The following is a 15,126-nucleotide window of genomic DNA, read 5'->3' as shown; positions in this document are numbered from 1 at the left end:
ACAGACAAAATGCTTTGTTTCCTTTGTAGTATTTTCTACAAAAAATTTAAATAGTTCAATAATTTCTTTAAGCAACTGTGATTATCTTTTTTTTTCTTTCTTTCTTTTTTTTTTTTTAAACAAAACTAATTTTTAATTAATCTACCAGAAATGAAACAATGACCAAAACCAGTGTTTCACATCTCCAAGCACTAATTCTGTTGGTTTACCACCTTCTGTGTTGCATGTTGAAACTTGGAAATTTTCCTTGATGCCACCTCCTGTTGCACCGAGGGTAAGGCTGTTTAAGGTTGGTTTTTTGATAATATAATAGTGTTAATTTGATGGTGGAGGCTGCTGACAACTCTCCTGCTACCACTTACACTTCTTTACAATCTATGTTGGCAGAGTGAACATAACCCAGACCAGACACAGTGGTCTCCAGAATCCTGGATCCTTGTTTTTCTTTCTCTGGAATTAAGTAGAGCATGGGAAACAAACTTTATCCTGACACTTGTGAGACTGGGGAGATGAGGAGACTGGTCCAAGGACTAAAATGTGTGACATGCACAGGGAAGCCACAGTTCCTGGGAAGGGAGTGGGAATAGAGGGAAAAAAAACCAAGTGATAAACAAGTCTGAGAGGGGAAATTGTACAGAGAGGTGAAAAGGAGGATGTGTCTACCCAGAAAGAAAATACCCATGGCATTTCTTGAACCATAGAAGATGCTGTTTAAATGAATCACGACTTATTTTCAGAAACTCTTCCACTTTCTTTTTTTCCTTTGAGCCTCTTTCATGTTCCAGCCCGTTTTGCCTCAAGACTTTTCTCTCTTGCTTTTCACTGTTTTGGATCCTTCCTTTTTTGTCCATCTGCAGCTGCTGTGTCTGCCCATTTTTCACTTCTTTTCCTTTTCCTCTCTTTTTCACATTCATTCTTTCTGTCCTCTTCAAGAGATTCTACTTTACAAGACAGGGTTCACGTTTTTTCTTGTTCACTGGGCTCAAAGATCTGGGAATCAAACAAGTACTAGATACTCCTCTTTCTCTGTGACTGCACAAAACTTTGCTTTTACATGAACCCTTGTGTCAGGATACAGCTGCAGGTACCTTTTCTTTGGCAGCTAAATGTGAAGCTTACTTGTTCTTGCTCTGTTCTCCCATCGGTGTCACTCAGCTGCTCATAAGGCTGCGTGCTAAGGGATAAATCAGCTGAGGTGGAGAGGAAAGGTTCTTTTTGTCTCTTCTTTCTCCTAGGAGCATGGACCTAAGGAAAAACCTGGACCCAGGAGTGAAGAAGACACATCCATCAGCATTGCTCTGGGGATAGGAGGCTCCATCAATAACTTCTCATCAGTCCTTCTGTAGTGGTTGGCTCAAAAGGATGTGGTCGTCTATACAGGCAAACATACACCAAGAAGCAGGCTGCCAGAGTGTTCAGAAATTAAACAAACAGGAGCATAATGAGAACCAAAAAGTTAAATTATTACTTTAACTGCTGTCAGTATGTTCAGAAATTCAACAAACAGGAGCCCAAATGAGAACCACAAAGTTAAAGTATTTGCATCTCTGAAGGATGGTGCAGAAGAGGTGATAACTGCACAAGCAGAGATTTATTTCTTCCAGTTACAATTAGGAGCAATGTGCTGGGTGGAGACTTATCAAACCACTTCTTAAAAAGCCTGGCAGAAGTTAGATTAGCCTACCAAAACTTACACAAGGTCTTCTCCTTGCCTGAGACAGGACTTTTTGTGAAGTGGGTCGTGCTCAGATGGCCTGAGTGGACTGTCAGCAGGTGGCCTACTTTAAGGTTGTCTTTGGCAAGTTCTGCAGACCCAGAGGACAGAATTAGTGGCTTGATTGATCACACGAATTTTGTATTCCTTACTAAGAGAAAAATACTCCTGCATGCATGCCTGAGGAGGCTTTGCTTATGTTTGCAGTGGGGATTGGTAGAAGTTGTTTTGGAGGGATGTGTGTAGGATGACTTAGACTTATGACTAATTTTAGACCAAGTTGTCCAGTCCTAGAAAACCTGATATTTTTAGACAACAATTCACTTGACCACACTCAGCTATGCATTTTATAGTGAGGTGTAATGGCTTCTGGCAATAATGAAACCTAAACTCTCTGCTTCTTTGCAGTAATTGATATGAGCTTAATGCACCCCCTGGCATCTCAAATGGGCTGAGAGATTTCTGGAAAATATGCCTGAGAAATGTGGTTCCTACGTGCAAAGAAGAAAGGAACTTGGCGTAAAATAATAAGGATGAGCTTGGAGCAAGGGAAAAGGTTGAAGAGGGTAATGTGGAACAGGAGGAGGATAAAAATAGGCAGAAAACAAGAGAAGAGAGGGGCCTCGGGGAATTCTCCATAGCTGGATAAAATGACACATGTGGCCCTGAAGGTGCTGGTGGAGCAGTGGGGACAGCAGTTTTGCACAGGGTATGATAAACTCATATTCCCATTTAAGGATTTATTTTCACAGAGAAAATATTCTATTTACCTTGAGGCTCAGATTAGAAGAAGGATGAGATTTTTTTCCTGAAGAGGCAGAGGAGAAGATAGATATTTTACCTTCCTACCTGACTCAAGCTTTCTGTCCAAAAGGAATGGCACTGCAAGCCTACAGTGTGCAGAGGGAGAGAGCTGCTAGGAATTTCCTCAGTATCCAATAGAGCCAATTCCAGCTGGCTTCAAGGTGGATCTGTCAAAACTGAGCCCATCAGCAATGTTTGGGACAGCACAATTAAGGAAGGGGGAAAGTTGCTGCACAACAGAAATTGCAGCTGGAGAGAGGAGTGAGAATATGTGAGGAGATCAACTCTGCAGACACCAAGGTCAGTGAGGAGGGGCAGGAGGTGTTCCAGACACTGGAGCAGAGATTCCCCTGCAGCCCCTGGCAAAGAACAGAGTGAAATAAGCTTTTCCCCTGCAGCCCATGGAAGTCCATGGTGGAGAAGATACCCACCTGCAGCCCATGGAGGACCCCATTCTGGAGTAGAAAAACATCCAAAGGAGGCTGCAGTCTTGTGGGAAGCTCTGGGAGGACCTGTGACCCTGTGGAGAGGAATCCAGGCTGGAGCAGGTTTCCTGGCAGACTTGTGGCCTCTTGGGGGACCCACACTGGAGGAGTCTGTTCCTAAAGGATTGCAACCCATGGAAAGGGCCCCATGCTGAAGCAGGCTGTGAAGAAGGAGGGCAGCCCATGGGATGGACTCATATGCTCACATTCAGGAGAAATTCATGCAGGGCTCTCTCTCTTGAGAGGGACCCCACACTGAAGTAGGGGAAGAGTGTGAGGAGCAAGGAGCAGCAGAGACAAGGTGGGATGAACTGACCACAAACCCCATTCCCTGTCCCCTTGCACCTCTGGAAGGGAGGAGGAGAGAAATGGGGAGTAAAGTGAAGCCTGGGAAGAAGGGAGTGGTGGGGGAAAAGTGTTTTAAAGTTTGGTTTTGTTTCTCATTATCATACTATAATTTGATTGGTAATAATTGAACTTATTTTCCTAATCCAAGTCTCTTTTGGCCATAACAGTAATTACTGAGTGGTGGCCCTGTCCTTCTCTCAATCTTTTTGTTAAATAATTTTCTCTCCCCTGTCCAGCTGAGAAGGGAGTGATAGAGCAGCTTTGGTGGGGCAACCCTTGTCCTGCCAGGGTCAACCCACCACACTGCACAAGGAAAGAACTTTTTTTTTTAAAACTTTTGAGCTTCTTGCCACATCTTCTCAAGCTATACAAGAGCTTCTTGCCACATCTTCTCAAGCTATACCAATGTCCCTCCCTCTGAACTGCTGTGAGCTGCTTTAACAGGCTCTAGCTCCATCATCCCATAAATGCCTAACTTATCAAGAACTTTACTTTTGGTATCAATGGAGTGATGCACTTGCACCATCACACTTCCAGTGGCAGGTGCCTTTCTCTGGGGTTGCCCAATGTGGAGAAAATCTCAACAGAGAAGGCACTAGAGGTCATCTAATGTCTTTCCAGCAGTGAAGACCTGGGCATGTGCACAACTGCTCCACTTGGCAAATCCTGTCCCAGCACTGATGATTAAAATATCCCAAATGGTGCTACTAGATTTAGTGTTGTCAATGACTCAGTTAAAATGCCTTGGCAGCTGGAAAATGAGGGTCAAGAGAGGATGGCACCCACCACCACTGATCTCCTCTGTGCCTTAAGCTTTGTGCTGGCATTGGATTAATTCTCCCTGTCATATGTCATGATGTGTGACTTGGAGGTTTGCACATCCTCACTCTCTAATCAGTCCTGGCACCTATTTCTTAATCAGAGGGTGTGAGTACCACAGGAATAATTTCAGGGGACACATTCTGGAGGATGAGGCTCTCTCATATTTCCTTTTTCCAAGCCACTGTGTGTAGCCAATATGAAACTGCATGAGCAGAGCAGAGTTACTTACATTTTCTCTCACTTAATCAGTGTGATATTAAGCATCAAGCCATGATTTTTTTTTTTTTATAACTATGTGAAGGAACATGCTGAACATTTAAGACAGCCTGCAGCTGGCACTTGACCGTGTTTACTTTGGACAAATATTCAACTTGCAGCACTAAAGTGTCGACAAAAGATGCAGCTAACATAAAACCAGAATAATTTGGGTTGGAAGAGACCTCTAAAGGTCATCTAGACCAACCCACCCTGCAGTAAGCAGGGACATCCTTAACTAGATCAGGCTGCTCAGAACCTCATCAAGCTTCACCTTGAATATCTCCAGGGATGAGACCTCAACCACCTCCCTAGGCATGGGTTTTCATGCATTTTGTTGAAAAGATGTCACAGTGCTGAAGTGTTGCCATTCTGATTGTGTTGGCTGGTTTTTTTATATTTTTTTTTTTGTTTAATTTCTTACTTTCTAAATGAAATCAATATATTGTTAAAAGACTGCATTAGAAATGGGAGAAATTCTGTGCATGAACTGGTAGACTGAAGGATTTTTTTTGCCCTCTGCATTTTAAAAAAAAAAAACAAAAAAAACCCACCCCAGTCAAATATTCATGTTCCTGCATGCATGTTCACTGTTGGCTTTTATTTGTCTGTTTATGATGATCTAGATGTGAAAGGTGCAAGCCACCTAGATTTTTCCAAGATTGGGATTACCAGCAACTTCTTGGTTCTCTTCATCCACTGGAACAATGTGATTCCTCATTTTCCAAATTATGTTTTTTTTTCCTTAAGGTTCCCAAAAAAGCCTTCCATAACTTGAATCTTTTAAGTCTCACATCTTCACTAAGCCCCACGTGTCTGAGTTAGTCCAGCATACAGTTCACAGCATTTCCATTGGTACCACATCCTACACCTGGCCTGGTTCAGTCAAAATCTTGTTATGGACCTTGTGAACAAGAATTAACTGCCAATCCATTAAAAAAAAGCAAAAGGTTCTTAATTAAATTAAATTAAACTGATGGCCATGTATCAATAATTCAACTTGTCTAGTTAAAATTAAGGGTGTGAAATGACTAAGGTGATAAACAGCAATATCTTGGCTAGACTCTGCCCTTGCTATCTGTCTTCTCCAAGCTCCTTTCCCAGCCTTGAGGTGCCTGTGATTTCCCATGGACACTGCTTGAAGGCTGGTGTGGTTTGCTTGGGGATATTTTTATCCTGTTTGTTAGTGAGCTTCCTTCCCAGTGATGGATGATCCCCACATGCTATGTGGGGATTTTTGCTCACACATGGTTTTTGGCTGGGCTTTTGCTATACCCAATGTGACCAAACCTTACTAAATGTGAACAAGTCCAAGCTCTAAAGCTACTGAACAAGGCCTGTGGTTAAAAAAATAACCACCCGACCATTTTATTTGCTGTTTAAAGTTTAGACACCTGGTTACTTTATTGCTCAAGCAAGCAAAGGCAAGACAAGTTAAGGTGGGGGCTGAACTGAGGACTTGAGGTCAGTCCTCTGTCATTAAAAATTGTATCATCCACACCACCCACAATGAACTAAGGATTAGGCTAAATTCCCTTCCACCTCTGCCTCTCATGAGTTGTTTTTCATGGTTTCTGTAATTAGGAAAAAGAAACTTTTCCCTGAAAACATGTCCCGTGACCCAGAGGGACTTCAGTGTATACTTTATATCAACTGGTGTTTGATCCTATTGCAAATATAAAAATCTTCCTATCAAAATAGGGTGTTCTAGGTCAGAAGTATCAGTGGGAGCCCTGAAAGTCCAGTTCTTTGGTTACTGCTCTGGAAGACAACCATGGTTCTGTTGACTCCTAGTGCCAAAGCCTCTCAGGGATGCTACAAGTTGCACCCATTTTTCCCATTTTCCTCCTTTTCACCCATTCTTCCTTGCCCTTTCCAAGTCCTGACTGCTTGCTGTTTACCACTGTTCTCTGTGTTGATGTGAAAAAAAGTGGAGGTGAAGGCAGACACCAGGTAGCATCTGGTATTGGGATTTATCACCCACAAAGCAGCCACTCCCTTGGGCTCTTCCCTTGAGGAAGAGGACGGGTAGGAGCAGTGGAATTGTTTTGGAGTGGATGGAGCTTCTGGAGCTTTGCATCTCAGGAGCTTTCCTGATGTCTGCAAGGCCTGCATAGGCAGTTTGGAAGACTGCAACATCTCACCTAGTGTGAATTTTCTATTTGGAAACCCCTGTGCTTTCCACCTTTCTCTGCCCTGCTAATTCCCACTGTAAATAAATCATGGAACCATCCATGAGTATTTTCTACAAAGCAGCTTCAAGTCAGTTGAGCATAAAGCACTCTGTTCCTGTTAATTCTGTGGTGATCTGACCTTAAGCCACTGCCACAGAAGGTTTTTGGTGGTGATTTTGGGTCAGTTAGAAAGTTACTTGATTCCTCCTTTTATGTGCTCTGCTTATGGGCTGAAGGGTCTGTGTGTGTGTGTGCAGTCTGCACCTGAAAAGTGAACTACTCCAAATCATTTAATTAGGAAAGGAGAAAACCTGCTGGTCTTCTTTTTTATGCAACCATAAGAGAGTGACATCCAGCCTTACTGTGAGACTCTGCTCAGTCTCAGAAGAAATCCACATATTTCTGTCAATAATTTTCTCCCTCTTACCTTCTTTTATCATTGTAGGATACAATTCTGTTTTCTTTTACTTGTTGAATGCAATCCTTGAACCTTAATGGCAAGTACAGAAAGACACCAATGAAAATAGTGACGTTCTTTTTTAAAAAGAAGAAAAAAAACATTATGTCATAATCTGTTTTGATCTTTGGTGTTAAAATATAATAAAATCATCGAGTCATTTTCATTGGAAATTACTTTTAAAATCATGAAGTCCAACAACTAACCCAGCACTGCTTAGTCCTTCACTGAACCATGTCCCTCAGGACCACATCTACGTGGCTTTTAAACACCTCCAGGGATGATGATTCCACCACCTCCCTGGGCAGCCTGTGCCAGTGCCTGATGACCCCTTCAGTGAAGAAATTGTTTCCCAGAATTCAAATTAAACCTCCCCTGGTGCAACTTTAGGCTGTTTCCTCTTGTTCTAGCACTTGTTAACTGGGAGAAGAAACCAACTCCTCCCTCATTCCAGCCTCCTCTCAGGTTATTGTAGAGACCCATAAGGTCTTTCCTGAGCCTCCTTTCCTCCAGGCTAAACACCTCTAGGTCCCTCAGCTATTTTTTCTCCAGACCCTTCACCAGCTTGGTTTCCCTTCTCTGGACACTTTCCAGCACCTCAATGTCCTTCTTGTAGTGAAGAGCCAAGAACTTAATGCAGTATTTGAGCTGTGGCCTCACCAGTGACAGGTACAGGGTCACCATCACTTCTCCTGGTGACCATACTGTTTCTAGTACAAGCCAGGATGCTCTTGGCCTTTTTGGCCACCTGGGCACACTGCTGGCTCGTGTTCAGTCAGCTGCTGACCATCATCCTCAGGTTCTTTTCTGCTGGGCAGCTTTCCAGCCCCTCTTCCCCAGGCTGGCAGAGTTGCATGGGGTTTTTGTGATGTCAGTGCAGGACCCAGCAATGACACTTGTTGGACCTCATGCAATTGGCCTTGGCCCATTGATCCAGCCTGTCCAGTCCCTCTGTAGAACCTTCCTGCCTTCAACACTCCCTCCCAGCTTGGTGTCATCTGTAAACTTACTGAAGGTGCACTTGATCCCCTCCTCCAGATCACTGATAAAGGTAACTGGTAAAAAAATGTCATGTCAGTTTGCTATTTATTAAAATTTTTCAGTGATTTCTGCAGCCTCTTGAAACCTTACCCCTGGCAGAAAGGTGACAGAGTTAGTGTTTGGTTACAAAGTGACTAAAAATGTTCTCTGCAATATTCTTTCCATATTCTGAATCAGATGAATTTTGTTGTATTACCCAGGAAAGTGCTTCTTGAGCTGACAGCTGACAGAACCAAAATGATTCTGTGGGGCAGGGCTATACAGACTCAGAAATCTGTCTTGGTGAGGAAAACCAAGGGTAGGGGATGTGATCTCTGTATTTCATCTTTGTAAACTTTATTTGTAGGCTTTAAATTTTATTTTACCAAAGCAGGAAGTGAAAGTCAAGTTTTTAATTTACGTAAAAATCTACTGAGCCCTGGGCAGTGGTGATGATTCACACACACATCTTCCTAATATCCAGCCCAGTTTCATAAGTGACTGGTGATACTGGTGAACATGAGTGAAATACAAAAGATGCTTTTATTAAATCTGTAAAAAACATCTTTTAGGGCTGCAGAATTTTTTAATTTTTTTTCCTCATTTTTTTCCCCCTCTCTCTTATCAGGCAGCAAAAATCCCTTGATGAGAACAAAGACCTAAACCTTCAAGTTTAAAAAGCATTCTTGGTTTCGTGGGAGATAAAGAGGATTTACAGCTGTGCTGGCAGGAGGGACCCAGCAGCATGTGACATCTGGCTTGTCAGAATTTGGCTGGGTCTGGATTCCCTCCCTTCCACCGCTACTCCTGGGGTGTCTGTCTGAGGAGTCACTGCCTCGTTAGGAAGCTGAGCAGCAGGGACAGGATGATCTGGAGAGGGATTTTTGGGGGGTGAGGTGGATGATCAACAGCAGCATCCCTGGGAAGAGGGAGAGAGGGAGGAACAGCCCAGCATCCAGAGCCTGGGAACCCAGGGTGGGAAGGGGTGAGGGAGAGAGATTGCTTTTTACTGAGGAACAGTGTGATTTCCCCCTCTCCCTCTTCAATTTTAAGACTTGGAAGACGAGGACACTCTGGATTTCTGCTTTCACAGCTCCCCCTGGTCCCGATTGAAATTTGGAGCTCTAGGGGGGATGCTCTAAGTGGAATTCATGAATAAGGTAAGTCCTATTCCTCTTCCTAATTCTTGTAGATGTGTACATGCAAAATATGCAGGTGTAAAATTGCATGTATATATGTACATCTAGGTGTTTACACTGTGTATTTTCATTCTATTCTTAATTTAAGTCTTTATTCACATTAGCTTCACTGTTAGTTTGTTTCACACAGAGTACTCCTGATTGCTGTTTTACTTTTCTTCTTATCCCTGTGGAATAAAATATTTTGTCACAGGAACAAAGATTTTAGGGTGTAACCTTCTGAAATGCATCTGAGAAAGTCAGAAAATTTTTCTGGGCAGCATAATGGCATTTTGATAAATATTGTTCTTTTTGGGGCGGGTGTTTCCTTTGCAAACTTTGGGTCTTTGTGGAGGTCTGTGCAAATCTGGCATTACCTTTATTACAGAGTGAAGTCAGAAGAGAACTAATGGGTCACTGTGTCTTTGGGCAATATCAGAATCTAAAATATTGATTGATTTGATACTAATTATCTGATTAGTATTGAGTTGATACAGACTATTGGTTGATCTTATACTAAGAAATTCAAATGAAAGTCCCAAAACTCTCATGACAAAAGAGAAAGAAAGAATGTGCAGAAACTCTTCATGTCCTTTCAGCTTTGCTTGTTCAATAAGGGGAGAGGGCAATTGCCTGGAGTTACAAAATTGTAAGCACAGCCTTGTGGTGACACTTCACACCCAAGGAAAAGCAGCTCTTTGTCCTTAACAGGACTTTAAACTGCATCTAATTGCAAATTAGCACTAAAGGACTCGTCTGAGAGGCAGGGACCAGCAAATCCCAGGGCTTGCCTGGAGCTGGAGTCTTTCCTTGCTGAGCAGGATGCTGGAATCCTCACGGTGTGCCTGACAGCACCCAAGTTTGCTGTGTTGAGTTGCTGCTTTAGAAGCAAACAGGCAGCAAAAGGACAATTTTAATATCAGTCCCAGCCTGTAATAGAAGGAGAGAGATCCAGCAGGGAGTGTGATGGGAAGGGAGTCAGCATTTCCTAGTTACATTCCCACCTTCTGACTCGCTCTGTGGCTGAACACAAAACACTAAACCACTTTAATTAGGTTTAACGAGCTGGAAAAGAGTTGTGCATGTGTTTATTCCAGGCCTTATTTTTCACACGAGAAAGGGACAGATGAGATTTCATATTCTGGTCTGCCAGGAAGAGACTCGTTTCTCCTTGGGACAGGGTCAGGGTCTTGCCTGTCTCCACAAGACTTGTCTGATGGACAGAGTGATGTCTAAGCTGAGGATTTTTCTCCTGAAAAAGGAAACTTCCACCTAAAAGTGTTCCAGGAGCCAAAATCAAAGTTGCTGTATCTTGTGTTCTCTGTTCTCCTGTAGCTGGTCGAGATTTTGTAGCTTTTTCCTTGTTGCTTGTTTTCCTGTGGTGCTACTGCCAGGGCACTGTTTTCCTGGCTAAAATTGTACTTTATGGGCTACTTAGCCCCAGTTTTATCCTCTCTGAACCATGCCTCGACTGTGATTGCTTTTCATTTTCTTCTTGACAGTCTCTGATGATTATGTAGCTCCCATACCTGGGTGGCACAGGCGTTTTCACAAGTCAACTTTCAGAAAGAAAGAGTGTGAAACCTGCTTTATCACTGCTGTGCTGGTGGTAGCATAAAACCATTCAATTAAAACCTTTCCAGCCTCTTCAGCTCCTGTGAAATGTCTGCTCTGTTTTCTTTTGGTTTGTTTTGTCTACAAAGACACTCAAATTCCCTCTGCGAGATCAGGAGAGGGGTAGAGCCAGGTATTTGGCACATATAAAGCAGCATTATTCCACTGCAGCAGGTTCACACAGCTGGAAATCTGCTCCCCACCAGGATTCCCAGGAAAATTCTGGCAAGAAGATACAGTCCTGTCTGCCCCAGACAAAAGCAGGGGTGTGTGCCCTGGAATTTATGAGAAAGGTGGACTCAAACATGGATGTGAGGAAATTCTGGTGTGCCAGGAGGCTCCTTGGCCACAGAGTGGGAACACAACTCTTCTCCTAATGTGCTGTCTCTTAAAGATGAGAAATTTTGCAGTGAGGGCTCAAAGCTGGAGATTAATTTTTTTGATCTAAGCAGGGCCCCTGCTAGAAGATGTTCTTCCTGGACAAGCTATGAATGTGTTTGGGTGCTGCCTTCCCAAGGAAGGGCACTGGAAATGTCCTGTTCTGTGAGCACTGGCACAGGAGCAAAGTGATGAGCTGCCTGTTGTGGTGTTGGTGTGCATGATGCTTTGCAGCTAGGTTGGTTTTATTAACTCATATTCAAGCAGGAAGAAATATGTACTGATTTATATTCATCATTTACATGGCTCTACATTTTAATTTTTGTTCCCAAATTAAGTTTTTGTGAGTAAATTCACCTTCTAATCACCAGATGGAATAATGCTTGAGTTTGAAATCAGGTACTTCTGATTTTCTCTTATTGCTTTTCTTTCACCTTCCTGCACCCTGATCTCTTGCAGTGAAATTATATCTTGTGGTATGATGTAAATGGTGACTTCCAATATTTTTGCAGTCCCTAAAAGGCACTGTTGATGCCCAGTTCTTGCCAAAGCAGTGACAGTAGCCCACATCCAAGTGATCTTCTCCATATGTGTGATACCTTTTCTAGGCACAGGAATTGTCCTTCCTAGTACACACCAAACCTGTACCTTCTACACAACCCTGCTCATAATCCAGTTTGCATTAACAAGTTTTTTATCAAGGCTGAACTCAGAAGATTATTGAATCTGCACTAGCTACACTCCTAAAGTAGTGAAACCAATCCCTAATATTATTCCATCCCCAAAACACCTGCCTATATCAGATATCTAGGATTTTTTTGGGAAAAGGAATCTCTGCAAGCTAATGATGTGAGTTGTTCCAGAGGTGAGAGGTCTCAAGTTTCTCCCTTTGACAATTTGAATTAACCTCAGGAAAAGATCAAGTAGGGATGCTGTGAAATTTCTGTTGTTAAGAACAGGCTGCACAATCATTAGTAACCACATAACCAGTATTTATGCTGTTTATTTATGAGGTAAGAGGTGTTTTCTTGCTGTCCTCTCCAGCCTGATTTTTAACTGTAATGATTGTATGCCCTAATTCTCTTCCTCAGAGGCTGCTGTCACCCCTTGGCTGACTTTCTTGGAAATGTCACCCAATCTTCATAATTATCAGTGAACATTGTGGCCTCCTGGAAACCACCCACAGTGGGGTTTATTGGCAGCCAGGGTGAACACTGAAGAAATTTCTCTTCCTAATCAGAAGTGAAGTTGTGGAAGCTGCTGCTCTCCCCATGCACTACTGGAAATTTTCCATGATTTGCATGGCCCAGCATCTTCCAGTTCTATTCCTGGACACAAACATTATGCCAAAGGAAGTATTATTAGTTGTTTTGTTGAGCTGAGGAGACAAAGCCACACACAAATTGTGAAGTTCAGATTATGGCTTATGAATGTTTTTAGTATTGAGAACCAGCTGTATAAACACAGCTTGGACTTGTGATTTTGCACATCAAAATTTGAAAAATCTAGCAGGCTGCCAAGATGAAACTGAAATTTCAGTTTTGATCTTCTTATTGCAATGAAATCGTGTCTATTTTGGGAGATTATTTAAAAAAAAAAAAAAAAGGTATATCCATCACATCACTCACAGCTTCAGGACTCTGATGGCTTCTGCAAAATCACAGTCTGTTGTTACTGGAGCTAACTTCATTTTTACTTCATAAAAGCATTTTGTGCCTTTATACCTCTTAGAAGAACTTGTGGTTTATAATAATTTTCCAAAAAGGCAGCACACATTTTTCTTGCTCATATCAGTGACTTGAGAGCCATCACACCAGCACAAATTAACCCATTGGCCCAGGTTCACTCTCTTGTCCTGGGCACAGAGGTTGCACCTTGTTGAATTCAGCCCATCAAGCAGAAGTGAGGATAAGGACCCAGGGGCTTGCTCTGTGCTTGCTCCTCCAGATCTTTCTGCTCCCTCAGGAGGGTAGGAAAGTGTGAGTGTCTCTTTCAGAAGATGGGAAAACATCTGGACTAGGATGGAAAAGCTGGACTGTGGCAAAATCATGGTCTGTAATTAACTATAAAGAGCCTGGCCATGCTGCAGAGGGCATGCTGAGACACTCCGCTGAGAGATGAGGGAAGAGTGGGGAGCAAAATGATGAAGGGCTGGGGAAATAGTTTTGATTAATAGAATCATAGAATTGGCTGGGTTGGAAAGGACCTCAGAGATCATCAAGTCCAACCCTTGATCCACTACCACTGCAGTTACCAGACCATGGCACTGAGTGCCACATCCAGTCTCTTTTGAAATATCCCCAGGGATGGAGAATCCACTACTTCCCTGGGCAGCCCATTCCAATGCCTGATCACCCTCTCCGTAAAGAAATTCTTTCTAATATCCAACCTAAACCTCCCCTGGCACAACTTGAGACCGTGCCCTCTTGTCTTGCTGAAAGTTGCCTGGGAAAAGAGACCAACCCCCCCCTGGCTCCAACCTCCTTTCAGGGAGTTGTAGAGAGTGATGAGGTCTCCCCTGAGCCTCCTCTTCTCCAGCTTGAACAGCCCCAGCTCCCTCAGCCTCTCCTCATAGGAGATTAAACAACAACAACAACAACAACAAAAAGGGCCCAAACCACTTTTTCTTCTCAGAAGTTTTTAGGCTTGATATTGCTGTTTTATACTGCCTGAGTAAGGATTTTGGATCTCCTGAGGCTGGCTATTGTGGAACAGTTCCATTTTAAAGAATATATTATTTAAAAGGGGAATGGTTTGTATTAATTAAACATGACTGTCTGCAGAAAAGGCAAAAGCACAAGTCCATTTCTGATAGGATCAGATAGGATCAGTTTCTTCTAAATATGTTTTCAAAGGCATTGGGGGCCTTTCAGAAAGGGATGTGCTGGAAAGATGGTGTAGAGATGGGCTGGATGGGCTGGATGGGGGAGTGCTCTCTGTTCCCACACTTTGGTCATTGGAGACCTACTGCAGAGTGAAATGTGGAATGAGGGGTAATAGCTTCAAAGTGAAATAGAGCAGATTTAGATTAGATCCTGAGAAGAAATTGTTCAGTATGAGGGTGGGGAGACACTTGGAGAGGCTGTCCAGAGAGTCTGTGGCTGCCTCCTCCCTGGAAGTGTTCGAGGCCAGGTTGGATGGGGCTTGGAGCAACCTGGCCCAGTGTCCCTCCTCATACTGGGAGTTGGAACTAGGTGATCTTTAAGGTCTCTTCCAACCCAAACCATTCTGTGATCCACTGCAGTCTTTTTGGTCTTGCAAGGGAGTACAAAACCAGTCCATAGCTGTTTTATTTTTCAGTGCTTGACCCTGTGAGCCTACCATGCTAGAAAAAACTCATGGTGCAAAACATTTTTTGAGAGCTTGGATTTTAATCTATGCTTATTCATCAGAATCAAGCACTCAAATAAACGCTTGCCTTATCACTCACTTTTTTATTGTTTTCATATATCCCTTTCCTTTCCTTTCCTTTCCTTTCCTTTCCTTTCCTTTCCTTTCCTTTCTTCCTTTCCTTTCCTTTCCTTTCCTTTCCTTTCCTTTCCTTTCCTTTCCTTTCCTTTCCTTCCTTTTCCTTTCCTTTCCTTTCCTTTCCTTTCCTTTCCTTTCCTTTCCTTTCCTTTCCTTTCCTTTCTTCCTTTCCTTTCCTTTCCTTTCCTTTTCTCTTCAAGGGGTGTGAGAGAATCTACCCTGGAATAACCTCCAGCCTGGTGGTTAAACAAATCTGCTAAGGTCAGAAGGCAGTCCATAGCCTGAGGCTTTGGAATTCAGACCTAAACTGAGGTTAAATCAAGACCTTCTTTCTAAAGGAAATCTTTTCCAGCACATTAGGAAGTAAAAAACCAAACCAAAACAAAAAAACCTCAACAAAACAAACAAA

The sequence above is a fragment of the Calypte anna genome, chromosome 3 (assembly GCF_003957555.1).
Source record: "Calypte anna isolate BGI_N300 chromosome 3, bCalAnn1_v1.p, whole genome shotgun sequence".
Taxonomy (NCBI): Eukaryota; Metazoa; Chordata; class Aves; order Apodiformes; family Trochilidae; genus Calypte; species Calypte anna.
The sequence above is the reverse complement of the archived record's forward strand: the minus strand, read 5'-3'. Positions refer to the sequence as shown.